The following is an 18,675-nucleotide window of genomic DNA, read 5'->3' as shown; positions in this document are numbered from 1 at the left end:
CAACTCTTCAAGCCCTGTGTTGGGGGTCTGCTTCCTTCAAGGGCCTGGGCCTTTTCCTAATTTGCACAAAGGCATCGAATGAGCTAGTGGTGGCTCTGGCCTAGGACTCTGGATCTAGAGCAGATAATGACCATCTCAGGAAGAAACCCAAGTTCGTGTTGTGCCTTTGGCCCTCTCCTTTTCTCAACCTCCTGCAAAACATTGTCTTATTTCCCTGAAGCAATGCCTGGTCATTTATTTGGTAGACATGAATCATCAATCTTCTCCGTGTTGGGCACAGTGCTACATTAGGAGGTTGTATCAGAAAAGATATCCCAAGAGAAAACAAATGGCACTCTTAGATTAGGATTCTTCAAGGAGGGGGCTTCCTAACAAAATAATAATTTATACAGGTGTAGTTGTCGGGGAACCACAAGGAATCATGCAGTAACCTGGAGCTACTAATGGTACAGTAATCCAGAGCAGCCAAACTGTTAGCACTCCCAGGCTTGAAGAGATGAAGCGGGTGGGGAGAGTTTACTGGAAGTTGGAATAAGAGAGAACGGTGTAGAGCAGTGTTACTCACAGTGTGAATTGGAGGACTGTGCGGGTCTGCATACTGTTATCAGTCTATTTAAGGAGATATGTATGGCATTGAAAGTAGATGTTTAGCAAATTTTATAGCAATTTGACATTGCCATAACATTAAAGTATGTGAGCAGTGTCAGCAAATGTAGTTTGAAGTTTAGTTTTGTGTAGGAGTGTGTTCTAATGATGCAGCTGAAATGACAGGAAAACATTCTGGATTCAGATCAAGAAGCTTGTGCCAGAATGTAAATCAACACACTGCTTCCTTCACTGAGGCAATCATGCTCTCCTCCCCCACTTCCAAATAAATGAGTAAGAAATAAATAAATGTATGTATGTCAGCTAAACTTTCAGTGTTCTAGATGATGTCATAAAAAGTGTTAATTCCTTAAAGGCTAGCTAATGTGTACAATTTGAGATTATTTTCTTTATTATGTGATAATATGGAAGCTGATCATAAACAACTGTAATTATGTGCTGAAGTATGATAGTTATCTAAGAGAAAAGTTCTGTCAAGATTGTTTGAACTACAGAATGAACCCTTAGTGTTTCTGCAAAATAAGACAACAGTTTGGTCCCAACGTTTTCAGGTTGTGAACTGGACAGTCAGACCTGCTTTTTTGTTTGATATCTTGAGTATTTTTAATGATCTTAATACTTTCACACGAGGAAGGAGTACAAGCTTGGAAGAACAGTTTCTACAAATTGGAATAGCGTGTTCCATTACTTAACAATTATCCACGAAGGTGGTAAAAATCCTGATATTGCATATCTGTAGAAAGTTAACACCAAACACCTTACAAATTTGATAGAACATTTTCAGTTCTATTTTTCATCAAAAGAAGATCTATGCATAACCAATTAATAGATCCAGAATTATAACTTAATGAGATAAATTGTTCATGTTGGCTATTGATAACAGACTAACAATGAATTTTTTTCTTTTTTTTAAAGATCGGCACCTGTGCTAACATCTGTTGCCAATCTTAATTTTCTTTTCTCTTCTTCTCCCCAAAGCCCTCGGTACATAGTTGTATATTCTAGTTGTGAGTGCCTCTGGTTGTGCTAGGTGGGACATAGCAACATGACCTGATGAGCGGTGCCATGTCCATGCCCAGGATCTGAACCGGCAAAACCCCAAGCGGCATAAGCAGAGCCCACGAACTCAACCACTCGGCCACGGAGACAGCCCCTGGAGATGAATTTGAAACATAGCATCACTTGTCTCATTTTTCATAAAAGTAAAAAATGAATAGCCTGTGCCTGCTGAGATTGCTTAATATCTGTTCTTTCATTCTTGTCAACAAACTTTTTTGAGACTGATTTCCGTACCATAAGTATAACTTTTTAAAAATGTTGAAACAGTTTACATATACATCATATCCTGTGGATATCAGTGTTGTCAATCCAATCTAGATTAGATAAATTAACAGGAAAAACGCAAGATGTTTGTCCCATTAGAAACTTAAGATACTGATATACATATTGTTCTTTCAAAATGTGTGTAGGCAGTTAATATGAGCAATTACTAAATTCTTCCTAGTTTTTGGTTTAGATGCCATTGTGGAACAACAAGAACTTATGTGTGTAGTAACAATTCTCTGCATTAATAACCTGTGTGCAGACTTTCAATGAGCAACATGTACAGTTTTTGTAATTGTTTTCTTTTTTCTATGTTATGTTTCTTCTGATAGATATTTTTGAATATAACTTTATGACTTTAAATCTAGTAATAAAAATCTGGTTTTATATTTGTAAGTCATTGCTTCTTAATTTTTCTAATAATTCATTTTTAAGGAATTCGTTTTAACTGTATTTCATGGAAGTGTTATTCTGCACTCCATTAGAAGTAAAATAAAACACACTGCCTCTAGTTTGAGGAGGAAGAAGAAGACCAGAAGCAGAGCTGTGAACTTCAGTGAGGGGTGCAGCCAGCCTGAGGACATCTCCTAAGGGAGGAAGCCAGAGACAAACACCAGGACCTCACTCCCCACCTTCCAGTCTCCTATTGGGGCCTCTCCCATTGGCCCCAACCAGAAGCCAGAGGGCAAGGAACCCTACAGAAACAGTTCTTCCAGGTCAGCCTCCAGAGCAGAGGGCAGGATGGATGACAGGAGAAGGCACATCTTGGCGAGTACAGAAATCAAAGATAAAAGTCTCAATTTGTGTCCCATGGTGTGGGTTGTCTTTGTGGGGTAATTGGCAAATAGACAATCATGAGGCAATGTAATCAGGGCCAAGATAGAAGGAAAACCGGGCCTATACTTGATCCAGGTTACATCTAACCAAGCTTGGGCGTTCATTCTAGGCCAAAGGTGGTCAGGGCTGAAGTGGCTTCCCAAGGAATGTGTTGTTCTTCCTGGAATGAATGAAGAAAGGAATGAGGAAAGAACAACAATTAGGCAAGAGACAGACCCCAGGGGAGTGGGGGTAAGGATACCCCCAGAGGGAACAGCCCAAGCAAAGGTGTAGATGCTGAGTGATAGGAATGAAGATCTGAAGGGGGTGAGGCAGGAAAGGTGGGCCTGGTAAGATCATGGGGCATCTTGCTTTTGGACAAGGAGTTTGACTTTATCCTGACGTGAACTAGGTGTAAGGTCTATGCTACAGAGCGACTGAGAAAGTCTTGAATTGAAAAGCCATGGAGAGAAATAGGAAGCAGCAAAGTCTGGATTCAGGAAGGAGCAGAGATGACTATAGTAACAGCTAAGCCTCAGAGAGGGCTGACTGGGTGCCGTGCATTGTTCTAAGCTCTGAATATGTTTTAATTCATTTAATACTCCTAGCAACACCACCAAAGAGATGCGGTTATGATTCCTATTTTAGATGAAGAAGCTGAGGCACAGCGAGTTTGGGAAATAGCTAGAGTTCACACTGCTAGCAAGTAAATAGAGCTAGGACTTGAACCCAGGAAGTCTGCTCCAGCAGCTGTGCTCTTAACAACCATTCTTGGGCAGGGGACCAAGCCAGAGTGGGGAAATTGGGGGTAGGGGTCAGGGGAGTAAAGCTAACATCTGCCTTCCCACTGTTTCCTCGACGAAAGCCCAATAGGCATGAAACTGTGGCTACACACCTCTTCCAAATCAGCTATTCCTCAATACCTTATTTGTCCTTGCCCACACCTCTAAGATGTCCAAACCTATCATCTTTGTTGGATGAGCTTTTCTCATTTCCATTTTGCATCTTGACTTATGATATAATGGCAAGAACACAAGAGATGGAAGACCTAGCCTCAAGTTCCAGGCTGATCCTATGGCCCTGCTCAAGTCACCAGCCCACAGGGCTCCTGCATGAAGCAATTTTCCTTCTTCCGGTGGTTCTCCTTTTGTCTTTTTGTACAATCTGATACAAATTTGCTGGCTTTGCCACATTCCCTCTCATTCTGGACATTTTGGTAATTGATAACTGCATCATGTTATTATTGGTCTCTGACTATGGGCATTTGCTTTTCCGGTTGGTCTGCACTGCTTATGAAATGCTTCCATCACCTACTAATCCAGAGTAGTTCCTGGGTTCTTGTTGGTGACACAAACAAACAGTTCTGTGTGTGTGTGTGTGTGTGTGTGTGTGTGTGTGTGTGTTTGTCTCCCAAGGGAACAGGGCACTGCTGAGTTGAGACTGATTATTAGCTCATGATCAGTCAGCAAAATATGTTCACAAGAAAGCAATCTGCTGTTATGTCTCTTGCAGTGATGTCATGTTGCTCATATTTTATGGTTTTCAGAGTTCATTAGTTTTTATGTGTCCTCAGTTAACAGCTAGCTCAAAGCATTTTGTAAGTGGAATGCCCCCAAACACAAAGTCTCTCTCTTAAAATGTCATTGAAAATATGTGCACCTTAATTTTGTGTTGCTGACACTGGCTATTATAAGTAATGGCTAAGGGGACAGGATCCTGGAGCTAGATTGCCTGGGTTCAAATCCCAACTCAGCCACTTCCTAGCCGTAAAATAGTTAACAGTTTTAAGCCTCAGTTTCTTGATCTGAAGAATAGAGATTATTAAATGAGGTAGTCTGTGTGAGAACTTTTAGCATATAGCCTGGCTCAGGCTAAGTCTTCAACCGTTGTTAGCTATGATTATTATCATGCAGACTACGCTTGCATTAATGAGGTAGGAAAGTGCTCAAGCTCAACTTCCAAGCATTCTCATTTTCTCAGACTAGGAGAGGTGCATGGGTGCTCAGGCTTGTGTTCTAGCTCAGAGCCCTTAGTCTAGTGAAGCTCTTGAACTCAGAGGCTCAGGCAGTATCAAGTTTACAGTTGAGCCATCACTTTTGCTGATCAATGAAATGGACATGATGCCCTATTTTTTTATCACTAGCCATGTGAATAGAGCTGTCTGTGTTAAGAAGAGCAGCATGCTTCAGTTGGCTGAAGTGAGCAATCCAATTTGGAGAAGAGTGAGAAATGATGGTGATGGAATAAAGAAAAATAAACGGCCAGGATAGGGATCTTTGAAAGTAGGGAAAAGGAAATCGGGTGCACTATTGTGTTAGGACAAAGCTGGCCATCCTCTGGTCCTACAGATGGCTCTTTGGAGAGGAAACCAAGACAGGCCAGAGGTCACAGATCCTAAGGTACCACCGGCAGCTCTAGGCTCTCTATGGAAGAGGAGCAGAGGGGTGGCCACTGGTTGGAAGAAGGGGTTGGGGGACATGGCTTGAGTCCTCTGTTTTCTGAGAGTAGGGGAGGAGATTATGCCTAGATCAGGAGACCTCAAAGCAGAACTCTGCCCACTCACACCCTCTTCTCCTCAGGGCTTCCTTGATCACAAAAAATGGATAAACTCTTGGAAAGCCAGGCAGATTCTCACAATGGTGCCTCCAGGCCAGGCCTAGCTGCCCTTGACCTATGACTGAGGGTGATGCCCAGCCCTTAAGCACACCTTGGAGAGCCTTTCCATCTGCATGCACACCATGCCCACAGAGACAAGTAGGAAGTGTTCTTTTGGTTTGGGGAGCTGCCCCAGCAGTTGCCTTATAAATATATGGAATTAAAATGGGATGCCTTAGAGCTTAATTAACATTTTTTCTCTAAAAATGAAGGTGCTGCTAGTTCTCTTTGCTTTAAGAAAAGTGGACCTGTGGTTGAGTTTTTAGAACATTTGGAGAAAGATTTTTTGGGAGGAAGCTAGCCTGAGCCCTCAGAGATTTTTTTTTCTCTTACTGGAGCACCAGCTTTGGAGTCCTGGCTTTTAATCCTGGCTCAGCCACTCTCCAGCAGTGTCGCCTTCATGAAATTACTTGACTATGCTGAGTCTTGGCTTCCTCACTTGTGAATGGAGGTGATAATAATAGATATATGTATGAAGCATTTACCGCCAGGTACTCTCAGAGTTACCTCAGAGGGTGACAGTGAGAACTGGTGAAATAACACATGCAAAGCGCTTAGTACGTTATCAGACTTAGAGTAGGTGCTCAATAAGCGTAACCTCAATAAACTTCATAGTGTTTTAGGGGAGGGTGTCCCGTGGATGCACCCCAATGGCAGAAGCATTTGAAAAGACTGACTTGTACAACAACTTCTTAGAGGTATGAATCTCCCCTGATCCACACCTTCTGAGACTCTCGGCATCTGCTCAGTGGGGCTTTTCATCCTCTATACTCTTGTTTTGGGCAGAAGCGATTGCCCTAGTGTTGAGCAGAACTGCTACCACAGCCTTGATCACTGCAAGAATCCTCCTTCCATCTCCCCAAGCTAATCACATGTAAACCACCTGCATCATATTACTATAGTAACTGAAAGAGAAGACAAAACGTTAACATTGAACCACAGTTTACTCATCTACTCTCCACTTGTTGGGCAGTAGGTTTTCGCTATTGTGAAGAGAGCTGTTAGGAACATTCTCCGTACATGTCTGCTATTTTACATGGGCAAGAATTTCTCTCGGATACATAGCGGAACTGCTTGGTTGTGAGGCATGTGAATACTTAACCTTATGAGATAGAGCCAAACTGTTTTCCAAAGTGGTTATACCAATTTACACTCCTAGCAAGTAGTGCATAAGAGATCTCAGGATCTATATCCTCCAATGTCACACAACAGTCAAAAAAAAATGAACACCAGCTATAAAAAACAAGGATGAATCTTAGCAAAATAATATTAACTGAAAAAAGCAAATCTCAGAAGGATGAATACAATATATTTTATATAACTTGGAAAACAGCTAAAAAGAAAATATGTGTATATACTTTAGGATTATATAAAGATAAAATCAAAAACAACTCAAGGGGAAGAGATATTTGTACACCAACATTCAGAGCAGCATTATGCACAACAGCCAAATGGTGGAAGCAACCCAAATGTCCACCTGTAGATGAATGGATAATGTGTGGTTATACATACAATGGAATATTGTTCAGCCTTAAAAAGGAAAGAAATTCAGACATGCTATCACATGGATGAATCTTGAGGACATTATGCTAAGTGAAATAAGGCAGTCACAAAAGGACAAATACTGTAGGATTTAATGTACATGAGGTACCAAGAGTAGTCAAATTCATAGAGACAGAAAGTAGAAGAGTGTTTGCCAGGGGCTGGGGGTGGGGGAACAGGGAGCTGTTGTTTAATGGGTACCAGTTTCGCAAGATGAAAAGAGTTCTGGAGATTGGTTGCACAACAATGTGAATATACTTAACACAACTGAAATGTCCACTTAGATATGGTTAAGATGGCAAATTTTACGTTACGTGTATTTTACCACAATTAAACCAAAAAAAAAGGAATTCAAGAGGAAGTTATGGGAGGATAGGAGTTGGGGGGAAGTACCATATAGCTAGCTCTAAGTTGCTGTCAAGGTCCTAACTTTCATTTTGAGTGGTGAATTCCCTTAAAAAATATAACCCTTATTACATTTAAAAAATAAAAAGACATGTAAAAATGTTCCTGCATGCACCAATGATGAGAGCGTGTCACGAACCAGGAGTTAGAGCAACCTAATTTCTACACCTGAGATGGAAAACATTCCCACTCAAAGTTCTCTACAGGAAATCACAAACTATTTTGAAATTTGCAGTGAGAGGTTAAACTTCCCCCACTAACATCTTCTTGTTGTCATTTTCATGCAGTCTTGATTTAAAGAACCCTTCCAGGTATTACTGCAGATTGAAGCCTGAACCAGACTGACCCCCTTCTGGCAATTTCAGTCAAAATTCTGGCTCCCAGAAGAGGCAAACAAGGTAGGAACCTTACCCTTATGGAAAGCTATATTTTAAAACACTTTGACAGACTGCGAATTTATTAACTCAAGTGAGAATTTGGTTGCAAGTTGGCCGTAAACATTTCTAATTTTTCTATAAAATTAATCCATAATAAGTTTGATAATTGACTTATTTTGACCCAAATTTGTTACAGAATGCTGATTTAACAAGACTTTGTTCATATCTGTTTGTATCACAGGGTATAACAAAATAGATTTTAGAACTGAAAGTAACTGTAGAGATAGTCTTGTCGAAAGATGGCAAATAGTTGGCACATATGCCACTAGTCTCCAAATCCATGCCCATGGCAGACATTGCTAATCAATTGTGACACACTTTTCCAGTAAGCCTGGTGTACTTCAGAATCCCTTCTAACACAACTCTCCAGGCAGTCACATGGAATGAAATCTATTCGGCATCTCTGATCTAGTCCAACCTTCTGCTTGTACTGATGGAGAAATAGAGTAAAGAGGTGACTGTCCAAAGTCACGTCAGTCCAGTGCCTTTTCCACTACCCTTGAGTCATCCTTTCCTTTGGGGTTCTGGCAGAAACCAGACACTCTGTCATGACAGAAATCCCAGCCTTTTTTGCTCTTATGAGCTGAATCCAGCCCCCATTATGTAGCCCCAACCATGGATGATTTTCTTTCTGGGACTTGCAGGCCTCTCTCTCCCTATCCTTTGAGCTGCTACTGCCAATGTTGGCAAAGCCTTCCATGGAGGAAAAAGCATCCTTCTCATCTTTTATGAAGTTTCTCTGTCATCTTGCCAAGCCAGGCCCCTGATCAACACCACCACCAGATTTGGGGTTGATGTAACCCATCATGTCACACAGCAGGGACATCTCCCCCCCAAGACTGTCTTGTCAACATGGAGCAGGTTCCCTTCATAGCCTGAGATGATTCCCCTCCTTAACCCCCTACCCCACCCAACTCCAACCCCCACAAGTGGCCAGAGCATAATTTCTCTGAGAAAATCTACAAACTACAAATTGTTGGACAAATGAAATGGAGATGAAATTGTGGGAACAGGTAAGCTGACCACGTCCCGTATGACATATCTGTGACAACAGAATTAAAGAACATTTGGTGCCCTCTGAAGGTGGCCTTCATTAGGATGCCTGTACAGAGCTGGCGAAAGGCAGGCAGCAGCTAAGGATCTTTCTCTCTGAAGTACCACAAAATGGCTGCAGAAAGGCCTTGTTCCTCTGGGAGTGGGGACAGGTAGGGCATCATCTCTTTCCCTTGAATCATGTGAGGACATTTCACAACCTCAGCCAAGCCAGCTAGGTTCAAATTAAACATCAACTGGTTTTGCCAGCCTATCTTCTGATTGAGAAGTAAATACCTCATCTTAAAACCACAGGAAAGGCTTTGGAGATAACTGGTCAAACTGTCTCATTTTAGACAAAAGAAAGTGGAGCATAGATCAGACAGGGCTGGCCTGAGGTCACACCCAAATAGTTTCAAAGCCCAAAGTCAGAGCCCACAACTTCTGCCTATGGTCCAGGGCAAGGGACTATCAAATAGAGCAAAGAAACTCACAACTGAAGGCCAGCCTCAATGGGACCTCACTGGGACTGGTGACTAAATGAAAGCAAGGTACCTTGCAATTGGCATGGTGCCTGGTATAGTGCTATTGCCTTGCAGATATTTTCTCTTTTAATCCTCTCACAAATCTTGGTGATTTAGATCCATGTCATGGTGAGAACATGGGGGCTAAGAGACAATAGGTAACTTATCTAAGGTGGCCTTGGTAGGAGAAGTTGGTTGTGCTGTTTTCACCCAGGTCAGCCCTGAGAGCTGGGGCCTTCCTTTCTAACACACACTCAGGACCACCCCAGGCTACAGAGAATCAAGCCACTCCTATGTGGATTTTTAAGAACCCAGAGTTATGTAGAAGTATGTTTTATTTTGACACTTCCAAGGAAAGCCCTGGGTAAGCAAACAACGTTAGGGGTAGGTGTCGGGGACTTTCATTTTTTGTGGGGGATATGTAATCCTCTTGGGAGAATAAAAAGTTCTCAAGCCACTTGGCAGTAGCTATTTTTATAGATCTATTTTATTATAAGGTATTACTTCTGGCTCAGTGGACTACATCTTCCAGAAAAGAAAACTTTGCATTTAATGTTTAAAATGAAAAATGCTTATTTTTATAAGGTATACTGTTTATACCTTAATACAAATTTGGGGAATGTAGGAAATTGCGGAACAGTATAAGACCCTCTAGTTTCAAGGTGGGGCTCTTCTGCGCGTGCTGCTTCATAATGGGAATGTTGTGTAATAACTCAACCAAAAGCTTATTGGGGGACATTTACATTGTTTTCAGTTTCTAAAGTATTATCAACTACATTATAACAAATATCCTCTATTTAAGTCATAGCTGATATAATACAACCTTATAACATTACAATAATGTACATTATAATTAATTACTAGAAATTACTGATGAGATTTAAGACTTCTGATAGATATTGCCCTTCAGAAAAGTTGCTCCAATTTACATTCTCAGCAGTGTATGAAAGGCCCTTTTTCCTCAACTCTCATTAATCCTGGGTCTGCATTTTTTTTATTGCTAGTGAAATTGAACATTGTTTTATATGTTGATTGGCGGTTAGTATTTCTCCTTTTCTGAATTACACCTCATCGCCTTGACGCATCTTTCTCATTACCATGCTTGTCTTTTCATCATTAGTTGACACACACTTCTATATAGTGGGAATACCCACAATTTGATATATTCCATTACATAGAACTCAAAACTTCTATATGTTTCAAGACACCAGAAAAACAAGTGAAAAGGCAAAAATGAGAAAAAACAATTTGCAATGGATATAATACGTTTTCTTTATAATTTCCACACTATCATGCTTAGAAAGTCCTTTATCATCCCTAAGGTTACAGAAATATCTATTTTTGTTTTCTATTCATTTGTTAGAATGTTTATAGTTTTATTAACATCTAAACCTTTACAAGAAATGGAATTAATTTTCGGTATGAGGTTTAAAGCAGTAATGATCTAACTCAGTTTTTTCCAGGTAGTTAATTAATTGCCCTAACATAATGTATTCATTTCCTCAGTGATTTCAAAAGCCATCTTATCAGTACGAATATATGTTCTTATGAAAATTTGGGCTTGTTTCTGGATTTCCTATTCTATTCCAGGAACTGTAAATTCTAAAGCTGTACCAATTCCAACAAGGGTCCCCAAATTCTCAGAAATAAAGTTTGCATTGCTCTGGAGATTTCTGTTTATCTTGTCTCTTACACTACATTGTGAGTTCCTTGAGGGCGGGGGTTCTGTCTTCTTTGTACCCAGAATACCTAGCATGGTGCAATGAAAGCAGGGCACAGAAGCATCATGAAGTACAGTGAGCTCCAGGCACGGAGTTGCCAGATTTAGAAAATAAAAGTACAGTATACCCAGTTAAATTAGAATATCAGATAAATAGCGAATAGCTTTTGGGGTTTTTTTTGTTTTTGTTTTTTTTGATTGGCACCTGAGCTAACAACTGTTACCAATCTTTTTCTTTTTTACCTGCTTTTTCTCCCCAAATCCCTCCAGTACATAGTTGTATATTTTAGTTGTGGGTCCTTCTAATTGTGGCATGCGGGACGCTGCCTCAGCGTGGCCTGATGAGCGGTGCCATGTCTGCACCCAGGATCCGAACCGGCGAGACCCTGGGCCACCAAAGTGGAGCACGCGAACTTAACCACCTGGCCGTGGGGCCGGCCTCAGCAAATAGTTTTTATATAAATATGTCCCATGCAATATTTGGGACATGCTTATCCTAAAAAGTTATTCGTTGTCTATCTGAAATTCTAATTTAAGTGGTAGTCCTGTATTTTATCTGGCAACCCTACCCAGACTGGATGTCATAAGGCCTGGTTTCAGTTCTGCCTCTGCCAGGAACCAGCTAGGAGGCCTCGGACAGGCCGTGGAGCCTCTCCAGACCTCAGTTTGTCAGGATTGGTTCATTCCACAGACATTTATTTATTAAGGACCCACGATGCACCAGGCTCTCTAAGGCAGCTGTGTGGCAAAAGAACAGGTCTAGGAGACAGATAGATTGGGGTTCTGATTCTAGTTCCCCACCACCAACATAAGACACATACAGGGAGAAATTGGGCTAGGAGAACTCGACAGCAATGCCCTCCCACCTGCATTTCAAGGGGCCCGCTCAGATATCCCCATTGGAATGCGCGCCCTCCTCAGATCTTGCATTGGTCTCAGCCCATGCTGTGCGCTCTGCGCTGGCCAATAAGGAATTCATCTGTTACAAGCCAAATGCTGCAAGTGACACAGGCTCAAGTTAGAAGCACCCAGCTGGCTGAGCATGAGGGTGAGGAATGCAGCCTTCCTCACCTGCAGATTCAGCTTCCCAGGCCAGGGAGGGACTGACTCACTGCGAGTCCTCCGAAAGGCCCCAGGGACCTTGACCAAGTAGAGCGGGGCAGACATTCTATGATTCTACAGCTGACTGTTCATGTTCCTTAACCCTTCTTTTGCATGCAAAAGGAAAACAGGGCTCTCCTTTTCTGAGAGCCACCCAGCATGTGATAGCAGACTGGACATACCCAGTATATCCTCAGGCGAGCTGGTGAAGCAGTCATTCTGTTTCTTTGTTTTCACTCTATACTTTCTCCTTGGAGAAATTTTGTTCACACTTACACAGGTGACACAAGCGCACATGGCCTATATGCTTAGTCCAATTGGTCCCTTGTTTGTGCAAGACACAGTACTAAGCGATGGAATTACAACAGTGAACAAAAGCCAGCCTGGCCCTTGCTTCACAGAGTTTACAGTCTAGTGGGGGAGATGGCCATGAATCACACGATCAAACTCATTTAATTGGAAAAGCATAAGGAGGTACAAGAGCACATAGCAGGGGACCTAATCTGATTAGGTGGGTAGTCAATACCCCAACAAGGGATGTTTGAGTAGGAGTTCGCTATCTATCTAGAATAGGTATTTCTGGCAGAGAAAATAGTATGCACAAAGATCCTGAGGTGGGAGGGGGCATTCTCAAGTATCTGAGGTGAGTGAGGGAGAGAGAAAGAGTGAAGCAAGAGGAGGCTGCAGAGGCAGGCAGGTGCCAGATCCTGCAGGCCAAGGGTGAGTCAAGGCCATTGCAGGATGTAGCAAGTCAGTGACTTAAGGATACTGAATTTTTAGCGATGAATATGGCTACAATACCAGAATGGGTAGCTGGAAGGGGCCAAAGTGGAGATTGCTGGGGATGTCTCTATGAGGGCTGATGGTGACCGAGTAGTGGAAATGGGCAGGGAGAGAAGCAGACTGTACTGGGCTTGGTCATGGTTAAAGGCAAGAGAAAAAAGAGGCATCAGTGAGATACTGACACAGCAAGGGAAGACTTCCATCACCCACGGGGAGGAGAGTGTAAACCTGTGAAGGGAAGTGGGAGCCTTAACAAGAGTGGGGAAGGAGGGAGCAAGGGAGAAGGCACAGGAGCAGGAGGGCTGAACCCGAGGGCTCAGAGGACCAGGGGAATCCTACAGCATCTGGTCACAGAGGTGGGTCCAAGGGAGCTCATACCTTTCCCGGCTTTATTGATCTCATTTTAGCCTCACAGAGATCCTGCCCAGGTGGGGGGCGTTACAGCCTACTTTGCAGGGGAAGCAACTGCAGTTCAGAACCTTTCCCCAAGGGCAGGGTTGGTCCTGGGCAGAGTCGGGATTCGAACTCACATCTGTTTTAGTAGAAAGCCCACACTCTTTCCTCTCTCCTGTCCCCTGATCCCTGGGCTGATGATTTAACGAGGCCCCATAGTTAAAAGGGAGGGCTCGTAGATTCTCCAGCAGAGGAGGAAAGTGGATAGATGGGAGGGCTAGTTCTCATAAAGGCTGGGGCAGTATGGGGGAACCAAGGCAGTCACAGAGTTGACACAGCAAAGGGCAGTAGTTCTTAACCCTGGCCGCACAGTTGCACTTATCAGAGGAGCTTTGAAAAATCCTGGTGCCCAGGCTGCTCTCTAGCAATTACTCTCTCCAGGTGATTCCAACGTGCATCCAGGTTAAGAATCACTGGCCTATCGGCTGCTCTCAAATCCATCCTCTCTTGGCCCCTCAGGCTGGAGTAATCTTAGAAAGCCCTCCCCTAGCTGTGTCTGGGGCTACGCGCTCCAGGGTCCCAGCCTAATCTGAGTTTAGGATCTAATTAAGATCTTTAAAGGCCCAAAATACTGCAAAAATTATTGCCTACCCCCATCTTAAGTAATTCAAAACAAAAATAAGATTAAATAATAAAGTGAAATTTCATTTTTTGGGGGAAATGAGGCAAAACTTACATGGCTGCTGAAATTTAAAATAGCTTATTTCTAGATATTCTGATGTGTGTGCACACATGCATGTGTGTACCCTGCTTTGACTGGCACCCCACACATGTCCTTACTGTCTACTGGGTCAATCTGCATAGTGTCTGGCTGCTTGATTTCCAGCGAACGAAAGCTCTACACAGCCCAATTTCTGAGCAGTTGAGATGGAAGCAGCAGTCTCCTTCTGGGTTTGGTTTGAATTAAATTACCAGGCTGTACTTGGTGCAGGAAACTGACAATTTTCAGCAAGAAATAAGGCCTGTAACCATGAAGTATAACTCTAGAGTCTGCTTGGCAAGGGAACCAGCCTTGGCTGCATGCTGAGTCAAAAAGTTTCCCCACCAGGAGTGTGAGATAGGCCAATAAGACCCACCCATCGAGGAAGGAACCCTTGGTCTGGCCAGTTTTAATGGGGAAGAGTGTTTGGTGCAATGACCAGTTCTGATGGGGGAATTAGTCAGGAACATGGGCATTGCCTTTTCTACTTGTGCCCCTCTGGGTGCCTGAGCCTAAGGGGTGAATAGTCCCAGAAGCTGGATCAAGACTGGTATGTGTGTGTCAAGGCTGCCCAGTTTGGGCTCCTCCAACCATACCTTGGTCTAGCCCTCTGGAACCCTGGGCAAGCTGGCAGGAAGCCCTTGTTGGGGTCTTGGCTTTTGACCAGGATGCCTACATTCTCCTAGCACCCCAGCAGGGAAGTCTGGTTTGAAGATCCTGAAACTTGGAGAAGAATAATTGATCAATTGAACTCAAGATGTGGACCAAACTCCCTATGATAGGCAACCTTTTGATGGCAAAGAATCTCACCCATGGAAAAACGGCTCTGAGTCTGGCACCTCTGACCATATCCTCACTCTGACCCCCTGAGCCTTATGAGCCTAGCCTCACTCACAGTCAGAGCTGCAGGAAGCCTCCATGCCAGCCAAGCCATGTCCCCACCTCCTCTGTCGTTGTCACAGCTGATTCCATCCACTCCAGTCCTCTGTCCTAGCCAGACCAGCCCTACCATGTCCTACCATTTCCTACCATGTCCTACCACTTCCTACCATGTCCTACAATTTCATTTTGGTGTAAGTGACAGAAAACTCATTCAAGTAAGCTTAGGCAAGAAGGGAAGTTCATTGGCTCAGTAAGTAAACCACAGGAAGGGTAAAGAATCAGCTGGGCCTCAGGAATACCTGGACTGGGGGTAATCAGCACAATTAGGATTTGCAGGCTTCTTCCCTTGTCTCTGTTTCAGTCTACATATCACTTTTGTTCTCTCAGAGCAACTTTTTATTTTAAGATTGGTACCTGAGCTAACACCTGTTGCCAATCTTCTTTTTTTCTTCTTCTTCTTCTTCTTTCCAAAGCCCCCCAGTGCATAGTTGTATATTCTAGTTGTGGGTCCTTCTGGTTGTGCTATATGGGACGCCACCTCAGCATGGCCTGATGAGCGGTGCCATGTCCGCGCCCAGGATCCGAACCTGTAAAACCCTGGGCCGCCAAAGCGGAGCACACGAACTTAACCACTCAGCCACAGGGCCGGCCCTCAGAGCAACCTTTCCCATGAGGTAGGAGTCAGGCTATCAGCATCACTAGGCTCCCATCTTCATGGCTTTGCCTCCAAGAAAGGATGGGGCTTCCCTCCATTAGTTCCTATTCAGAAAAATTCAGGGGCAGGTCTCTGGTTGGTCTGGTCTGGGTTGCCTGTCCAGCCCACGGCAGGGCAGCTGGGACACTACAATTGACAGGCCCTCTAGGATCATGTGGTTGGAGTAGGATGGGGCAGTATCTTAGCCTGCTAAGGAAGCCCTAACAAAATACCACAGACAGGGTAGGTTTAAGCAACATAAATTAATTTCTCACAGTTCTGGAGGCTGGAAATCCAAGATCAAGGTGCCAGCATGGGAGGTTTCATCCTGAGGCCTCCTCTCTTAGCTTGTAGGCGGCCACCATCTCACTGTGTGCTCACATGGTCTCATCTTTGTACAGGAGCAGAGAAAGGGAGACAGTGGGAGCTCTGTCGTGTCTCTTTTTATAAGGACACAGACTATGGATCAGGGCCCCACCCTTAGGATTTCTTGTAACCTTGATTACCTCCTTAGAGGCTCCATCTCCAGGTACAGCCACACTAGGGTTAGGGCTTCAACATATGAATTGGGGCGAGGGGGAGGGGAGGGGAGTAACACAAACATTCAGTCCATAATAGGGAAACACTATTCACTCAAAGAAGGGGGTTCAGTGGTCTAAAAAAGGTCAAAACTAGAGATGTTCTCCTCATTTCCCCCAGTACACACACCAGTACATGTCACAGCCCTGCCTTTGCCCCTTCCTCTCAAAGCCAATGCCCACCCCCTGGAGCCAGACATTCCCCTAAGCTGTCCTAGGGGCTCACTGGATGCTGGGTGCATGTAAACGTATCCTGGGACTGGGAGCCTGCTGGAGCACATGTTCCCTGAGTCCCACCAGGACAGGAACTAGGCCTCACCCATGTCTGTTGTCCCCATAGCACATCCTAGACCCAGGGCAAGAGCTCAGTGGGTGCTGGAGGTTTATGAATTCACCTCTGGCCCCTTTCTCACCCATCCACTTACAAGGTTCCCAGGGCCTTGATAGCTCTGTCTTCAGAAGAAAGGGATGGGATTACCCAGCTCACATGAACCTGCTGGTGGCTTCCCAGAATAGAAGGACATTATTCTCTAGATGAAAAGAATCCACCAAGTGACCAGCACAGTGAATGAAGAAAGATCTACAACAAGGCCCATCATTGGGAAATCCAGAAAATCAAGGATAAAGAGAAAATCCTAAAATCTTTGAGAGAAAAAACATGTCATATATAGAGAACCAAGACTCAGCATGACATACTCCTCTCTGGGAGATGGAAAGCAATAGAGTAATACTTCCAAATGTGAGGAGAAGTGACATTTATATTACAGCATTACATCCAGACAAACAGTTAATCAGGAGTAGGGATACAATGACGACATTTTCAAATATGTGAGAACTCAAAAATTTTGCCTGCCATGTACTCTTTCTCAGGAAGTCGCTGGAAGATGAGTCTCAGCAAGATGAGAGGGGAAACCACGGAAAAAGAAGATATGAGGTCCAGGAAGCAGGAGATCCACGCCAAAGAAGCATGCAGGAAATTCACGATATGATGGTGCAGGGAAATTCCGTGGTGACAGCTGTGCCACAGGCTGAGGGAGCAGCTGATGCAATTTGGAACGGGAGGATGGAGGGTAAGCGAGGGAGGCCTCCAGGAAAATAATGAGACTGATAGACTGATTATCTGCTGTATCTTAGTGTTTGGATAATTATTGCAAAGCATTTGATATGATCCATCAGTTGAAGCATGTGGAAAAAAAGTAGTAATAGATATAAAGAAAGCTAAGTACATGAAGACAGGGGAAAAACCAGAGGCAATTATTAACTCCAGGGGAAAACATAATTAAAGAAAGGAAACAATAACTTCAGTGCAGTACTTGCACAGAATATTTAGGTAGCAGCAAGAATGCAAATGTTGTTATTTTCATAAGACTGCGATCTAACCAAATTGGTTAGGATGGAGGCGAGAAAATTGCTAAGACCACACGGGAAGTAGGTTCTCCCTTATGATACACCGGGAAGTAAAAAAATATGGAGAAAGCCAAATCAAGATATAGCAAAACAAACATATTATTTAGAAATATGTCTATAAACACCAGAGGAAACAGCAAAACGAGTTTAAAGTGATGCCTCTGGGAATTAGAACTTGAAGGTGAGAAGGAGAAAGGTGGAGGAAATGCTTCTTGATGTAAGCCTCTTATTACATTTGATTTTTTAAACTTTGTATGTATTACTTTGATTAGAATTAAATATGTTAAACAAAAAACAATTGCAAAAACTAAAGAAAATCGCTAATTCAGTCCAGACCAGCCTTTTACAGAGGTCACTGAAGTTCAGAGAGGTAAATGGATTTGCCCAAGCTTACGCAGCAAGTAACCAGCATAATTTGTCCTAAAGTCCAAAGCCATGCTGTTTTGTGTTACCTCCAGGCCCTGCAGGCTGTCCCTCCAGGGCTCTGCCTTGGGAATTGATATTGGCAGCAAAGGGAACACGAGGGAACCTGAGCAGAGCTCTCCATTTAGATTGACACACTGTTCCAGGGATTTGGCGAGAAACAGTATTAGCTCCAAGAGTATTCACCCCTCTGCCTCTTTTCTCCTTCCCCATCCTATCTCATGACCAACCTCAGCTAAAAGGTCTGAGAAGAAAAGGGAATCTGGGACGATTCTCACTAAGCTGTAAATGACTGATATTCACTCTCACCGTGATTTTGATTTTATCAAGGCGTAAATCCAAAACAGTTTGATGGACAGGATACCAAGCAGTAGAATGAAGACAGATGGGGGAAACCACCTCAGGGCAGGAAGGAATTTGGGGGTTCTTGGGACCCCAGTCATTTTATAAAGAACATCTTAGAAAATGTCCAACACAATGGGTTTCTTTTCTCTACTACCCAGGACCCACAGGGGCCCAAGTTCTGACAGATTTTGTTTATCAAACAAACTGCACTCATGGTCATGCTTCATTCGTTTTCTAGGAGATGGCCCC

General features: G+C 43.4%; 1 long non-coding RNA gene across 1 annotated transcript; it reads left to right on the top strand.

Annotated features, from left to right (window-relative positions):
• The first annotated feature begins 2,364 nt into the window (after positions 1-2,364).
• LOC139075836 (uncharacterized) lies at positions 2,365-17,953 on the top strand. The gene is made up of 3 exons (XR_011526731.1): positions 2,365-2,645; positions 7,635-7,745; positions 17,122-17,953. It is a non-coding gene; the product is annotated as an uncharacterized lncRNA (long non-coding RNA).
• Positions 17,954-18,675: the final 722 nt, after the last annotated feature.

The sequence above is a fragment of the Equus przewalskii genome, chromosome 1 (genome assembly GCF_037783145.1).
Source record: "Equus przewalskii isolate Varuska chromosome 1, EquPr2, whole genome shotgun sequence".
In the NCBI taxonomy this organism is placed as follows: domain Eukaryota; kingdom Metazoa; phylum Chordata; class Mammalia; order Perissodactyla; family Equidae; genus Equus; species Equus przewalskii.
The sequence above is the reverse complement of the archived record's forward strand: the minus strand, read 5'-3'. Positions and strand labels throughout refer to the sequence as shown.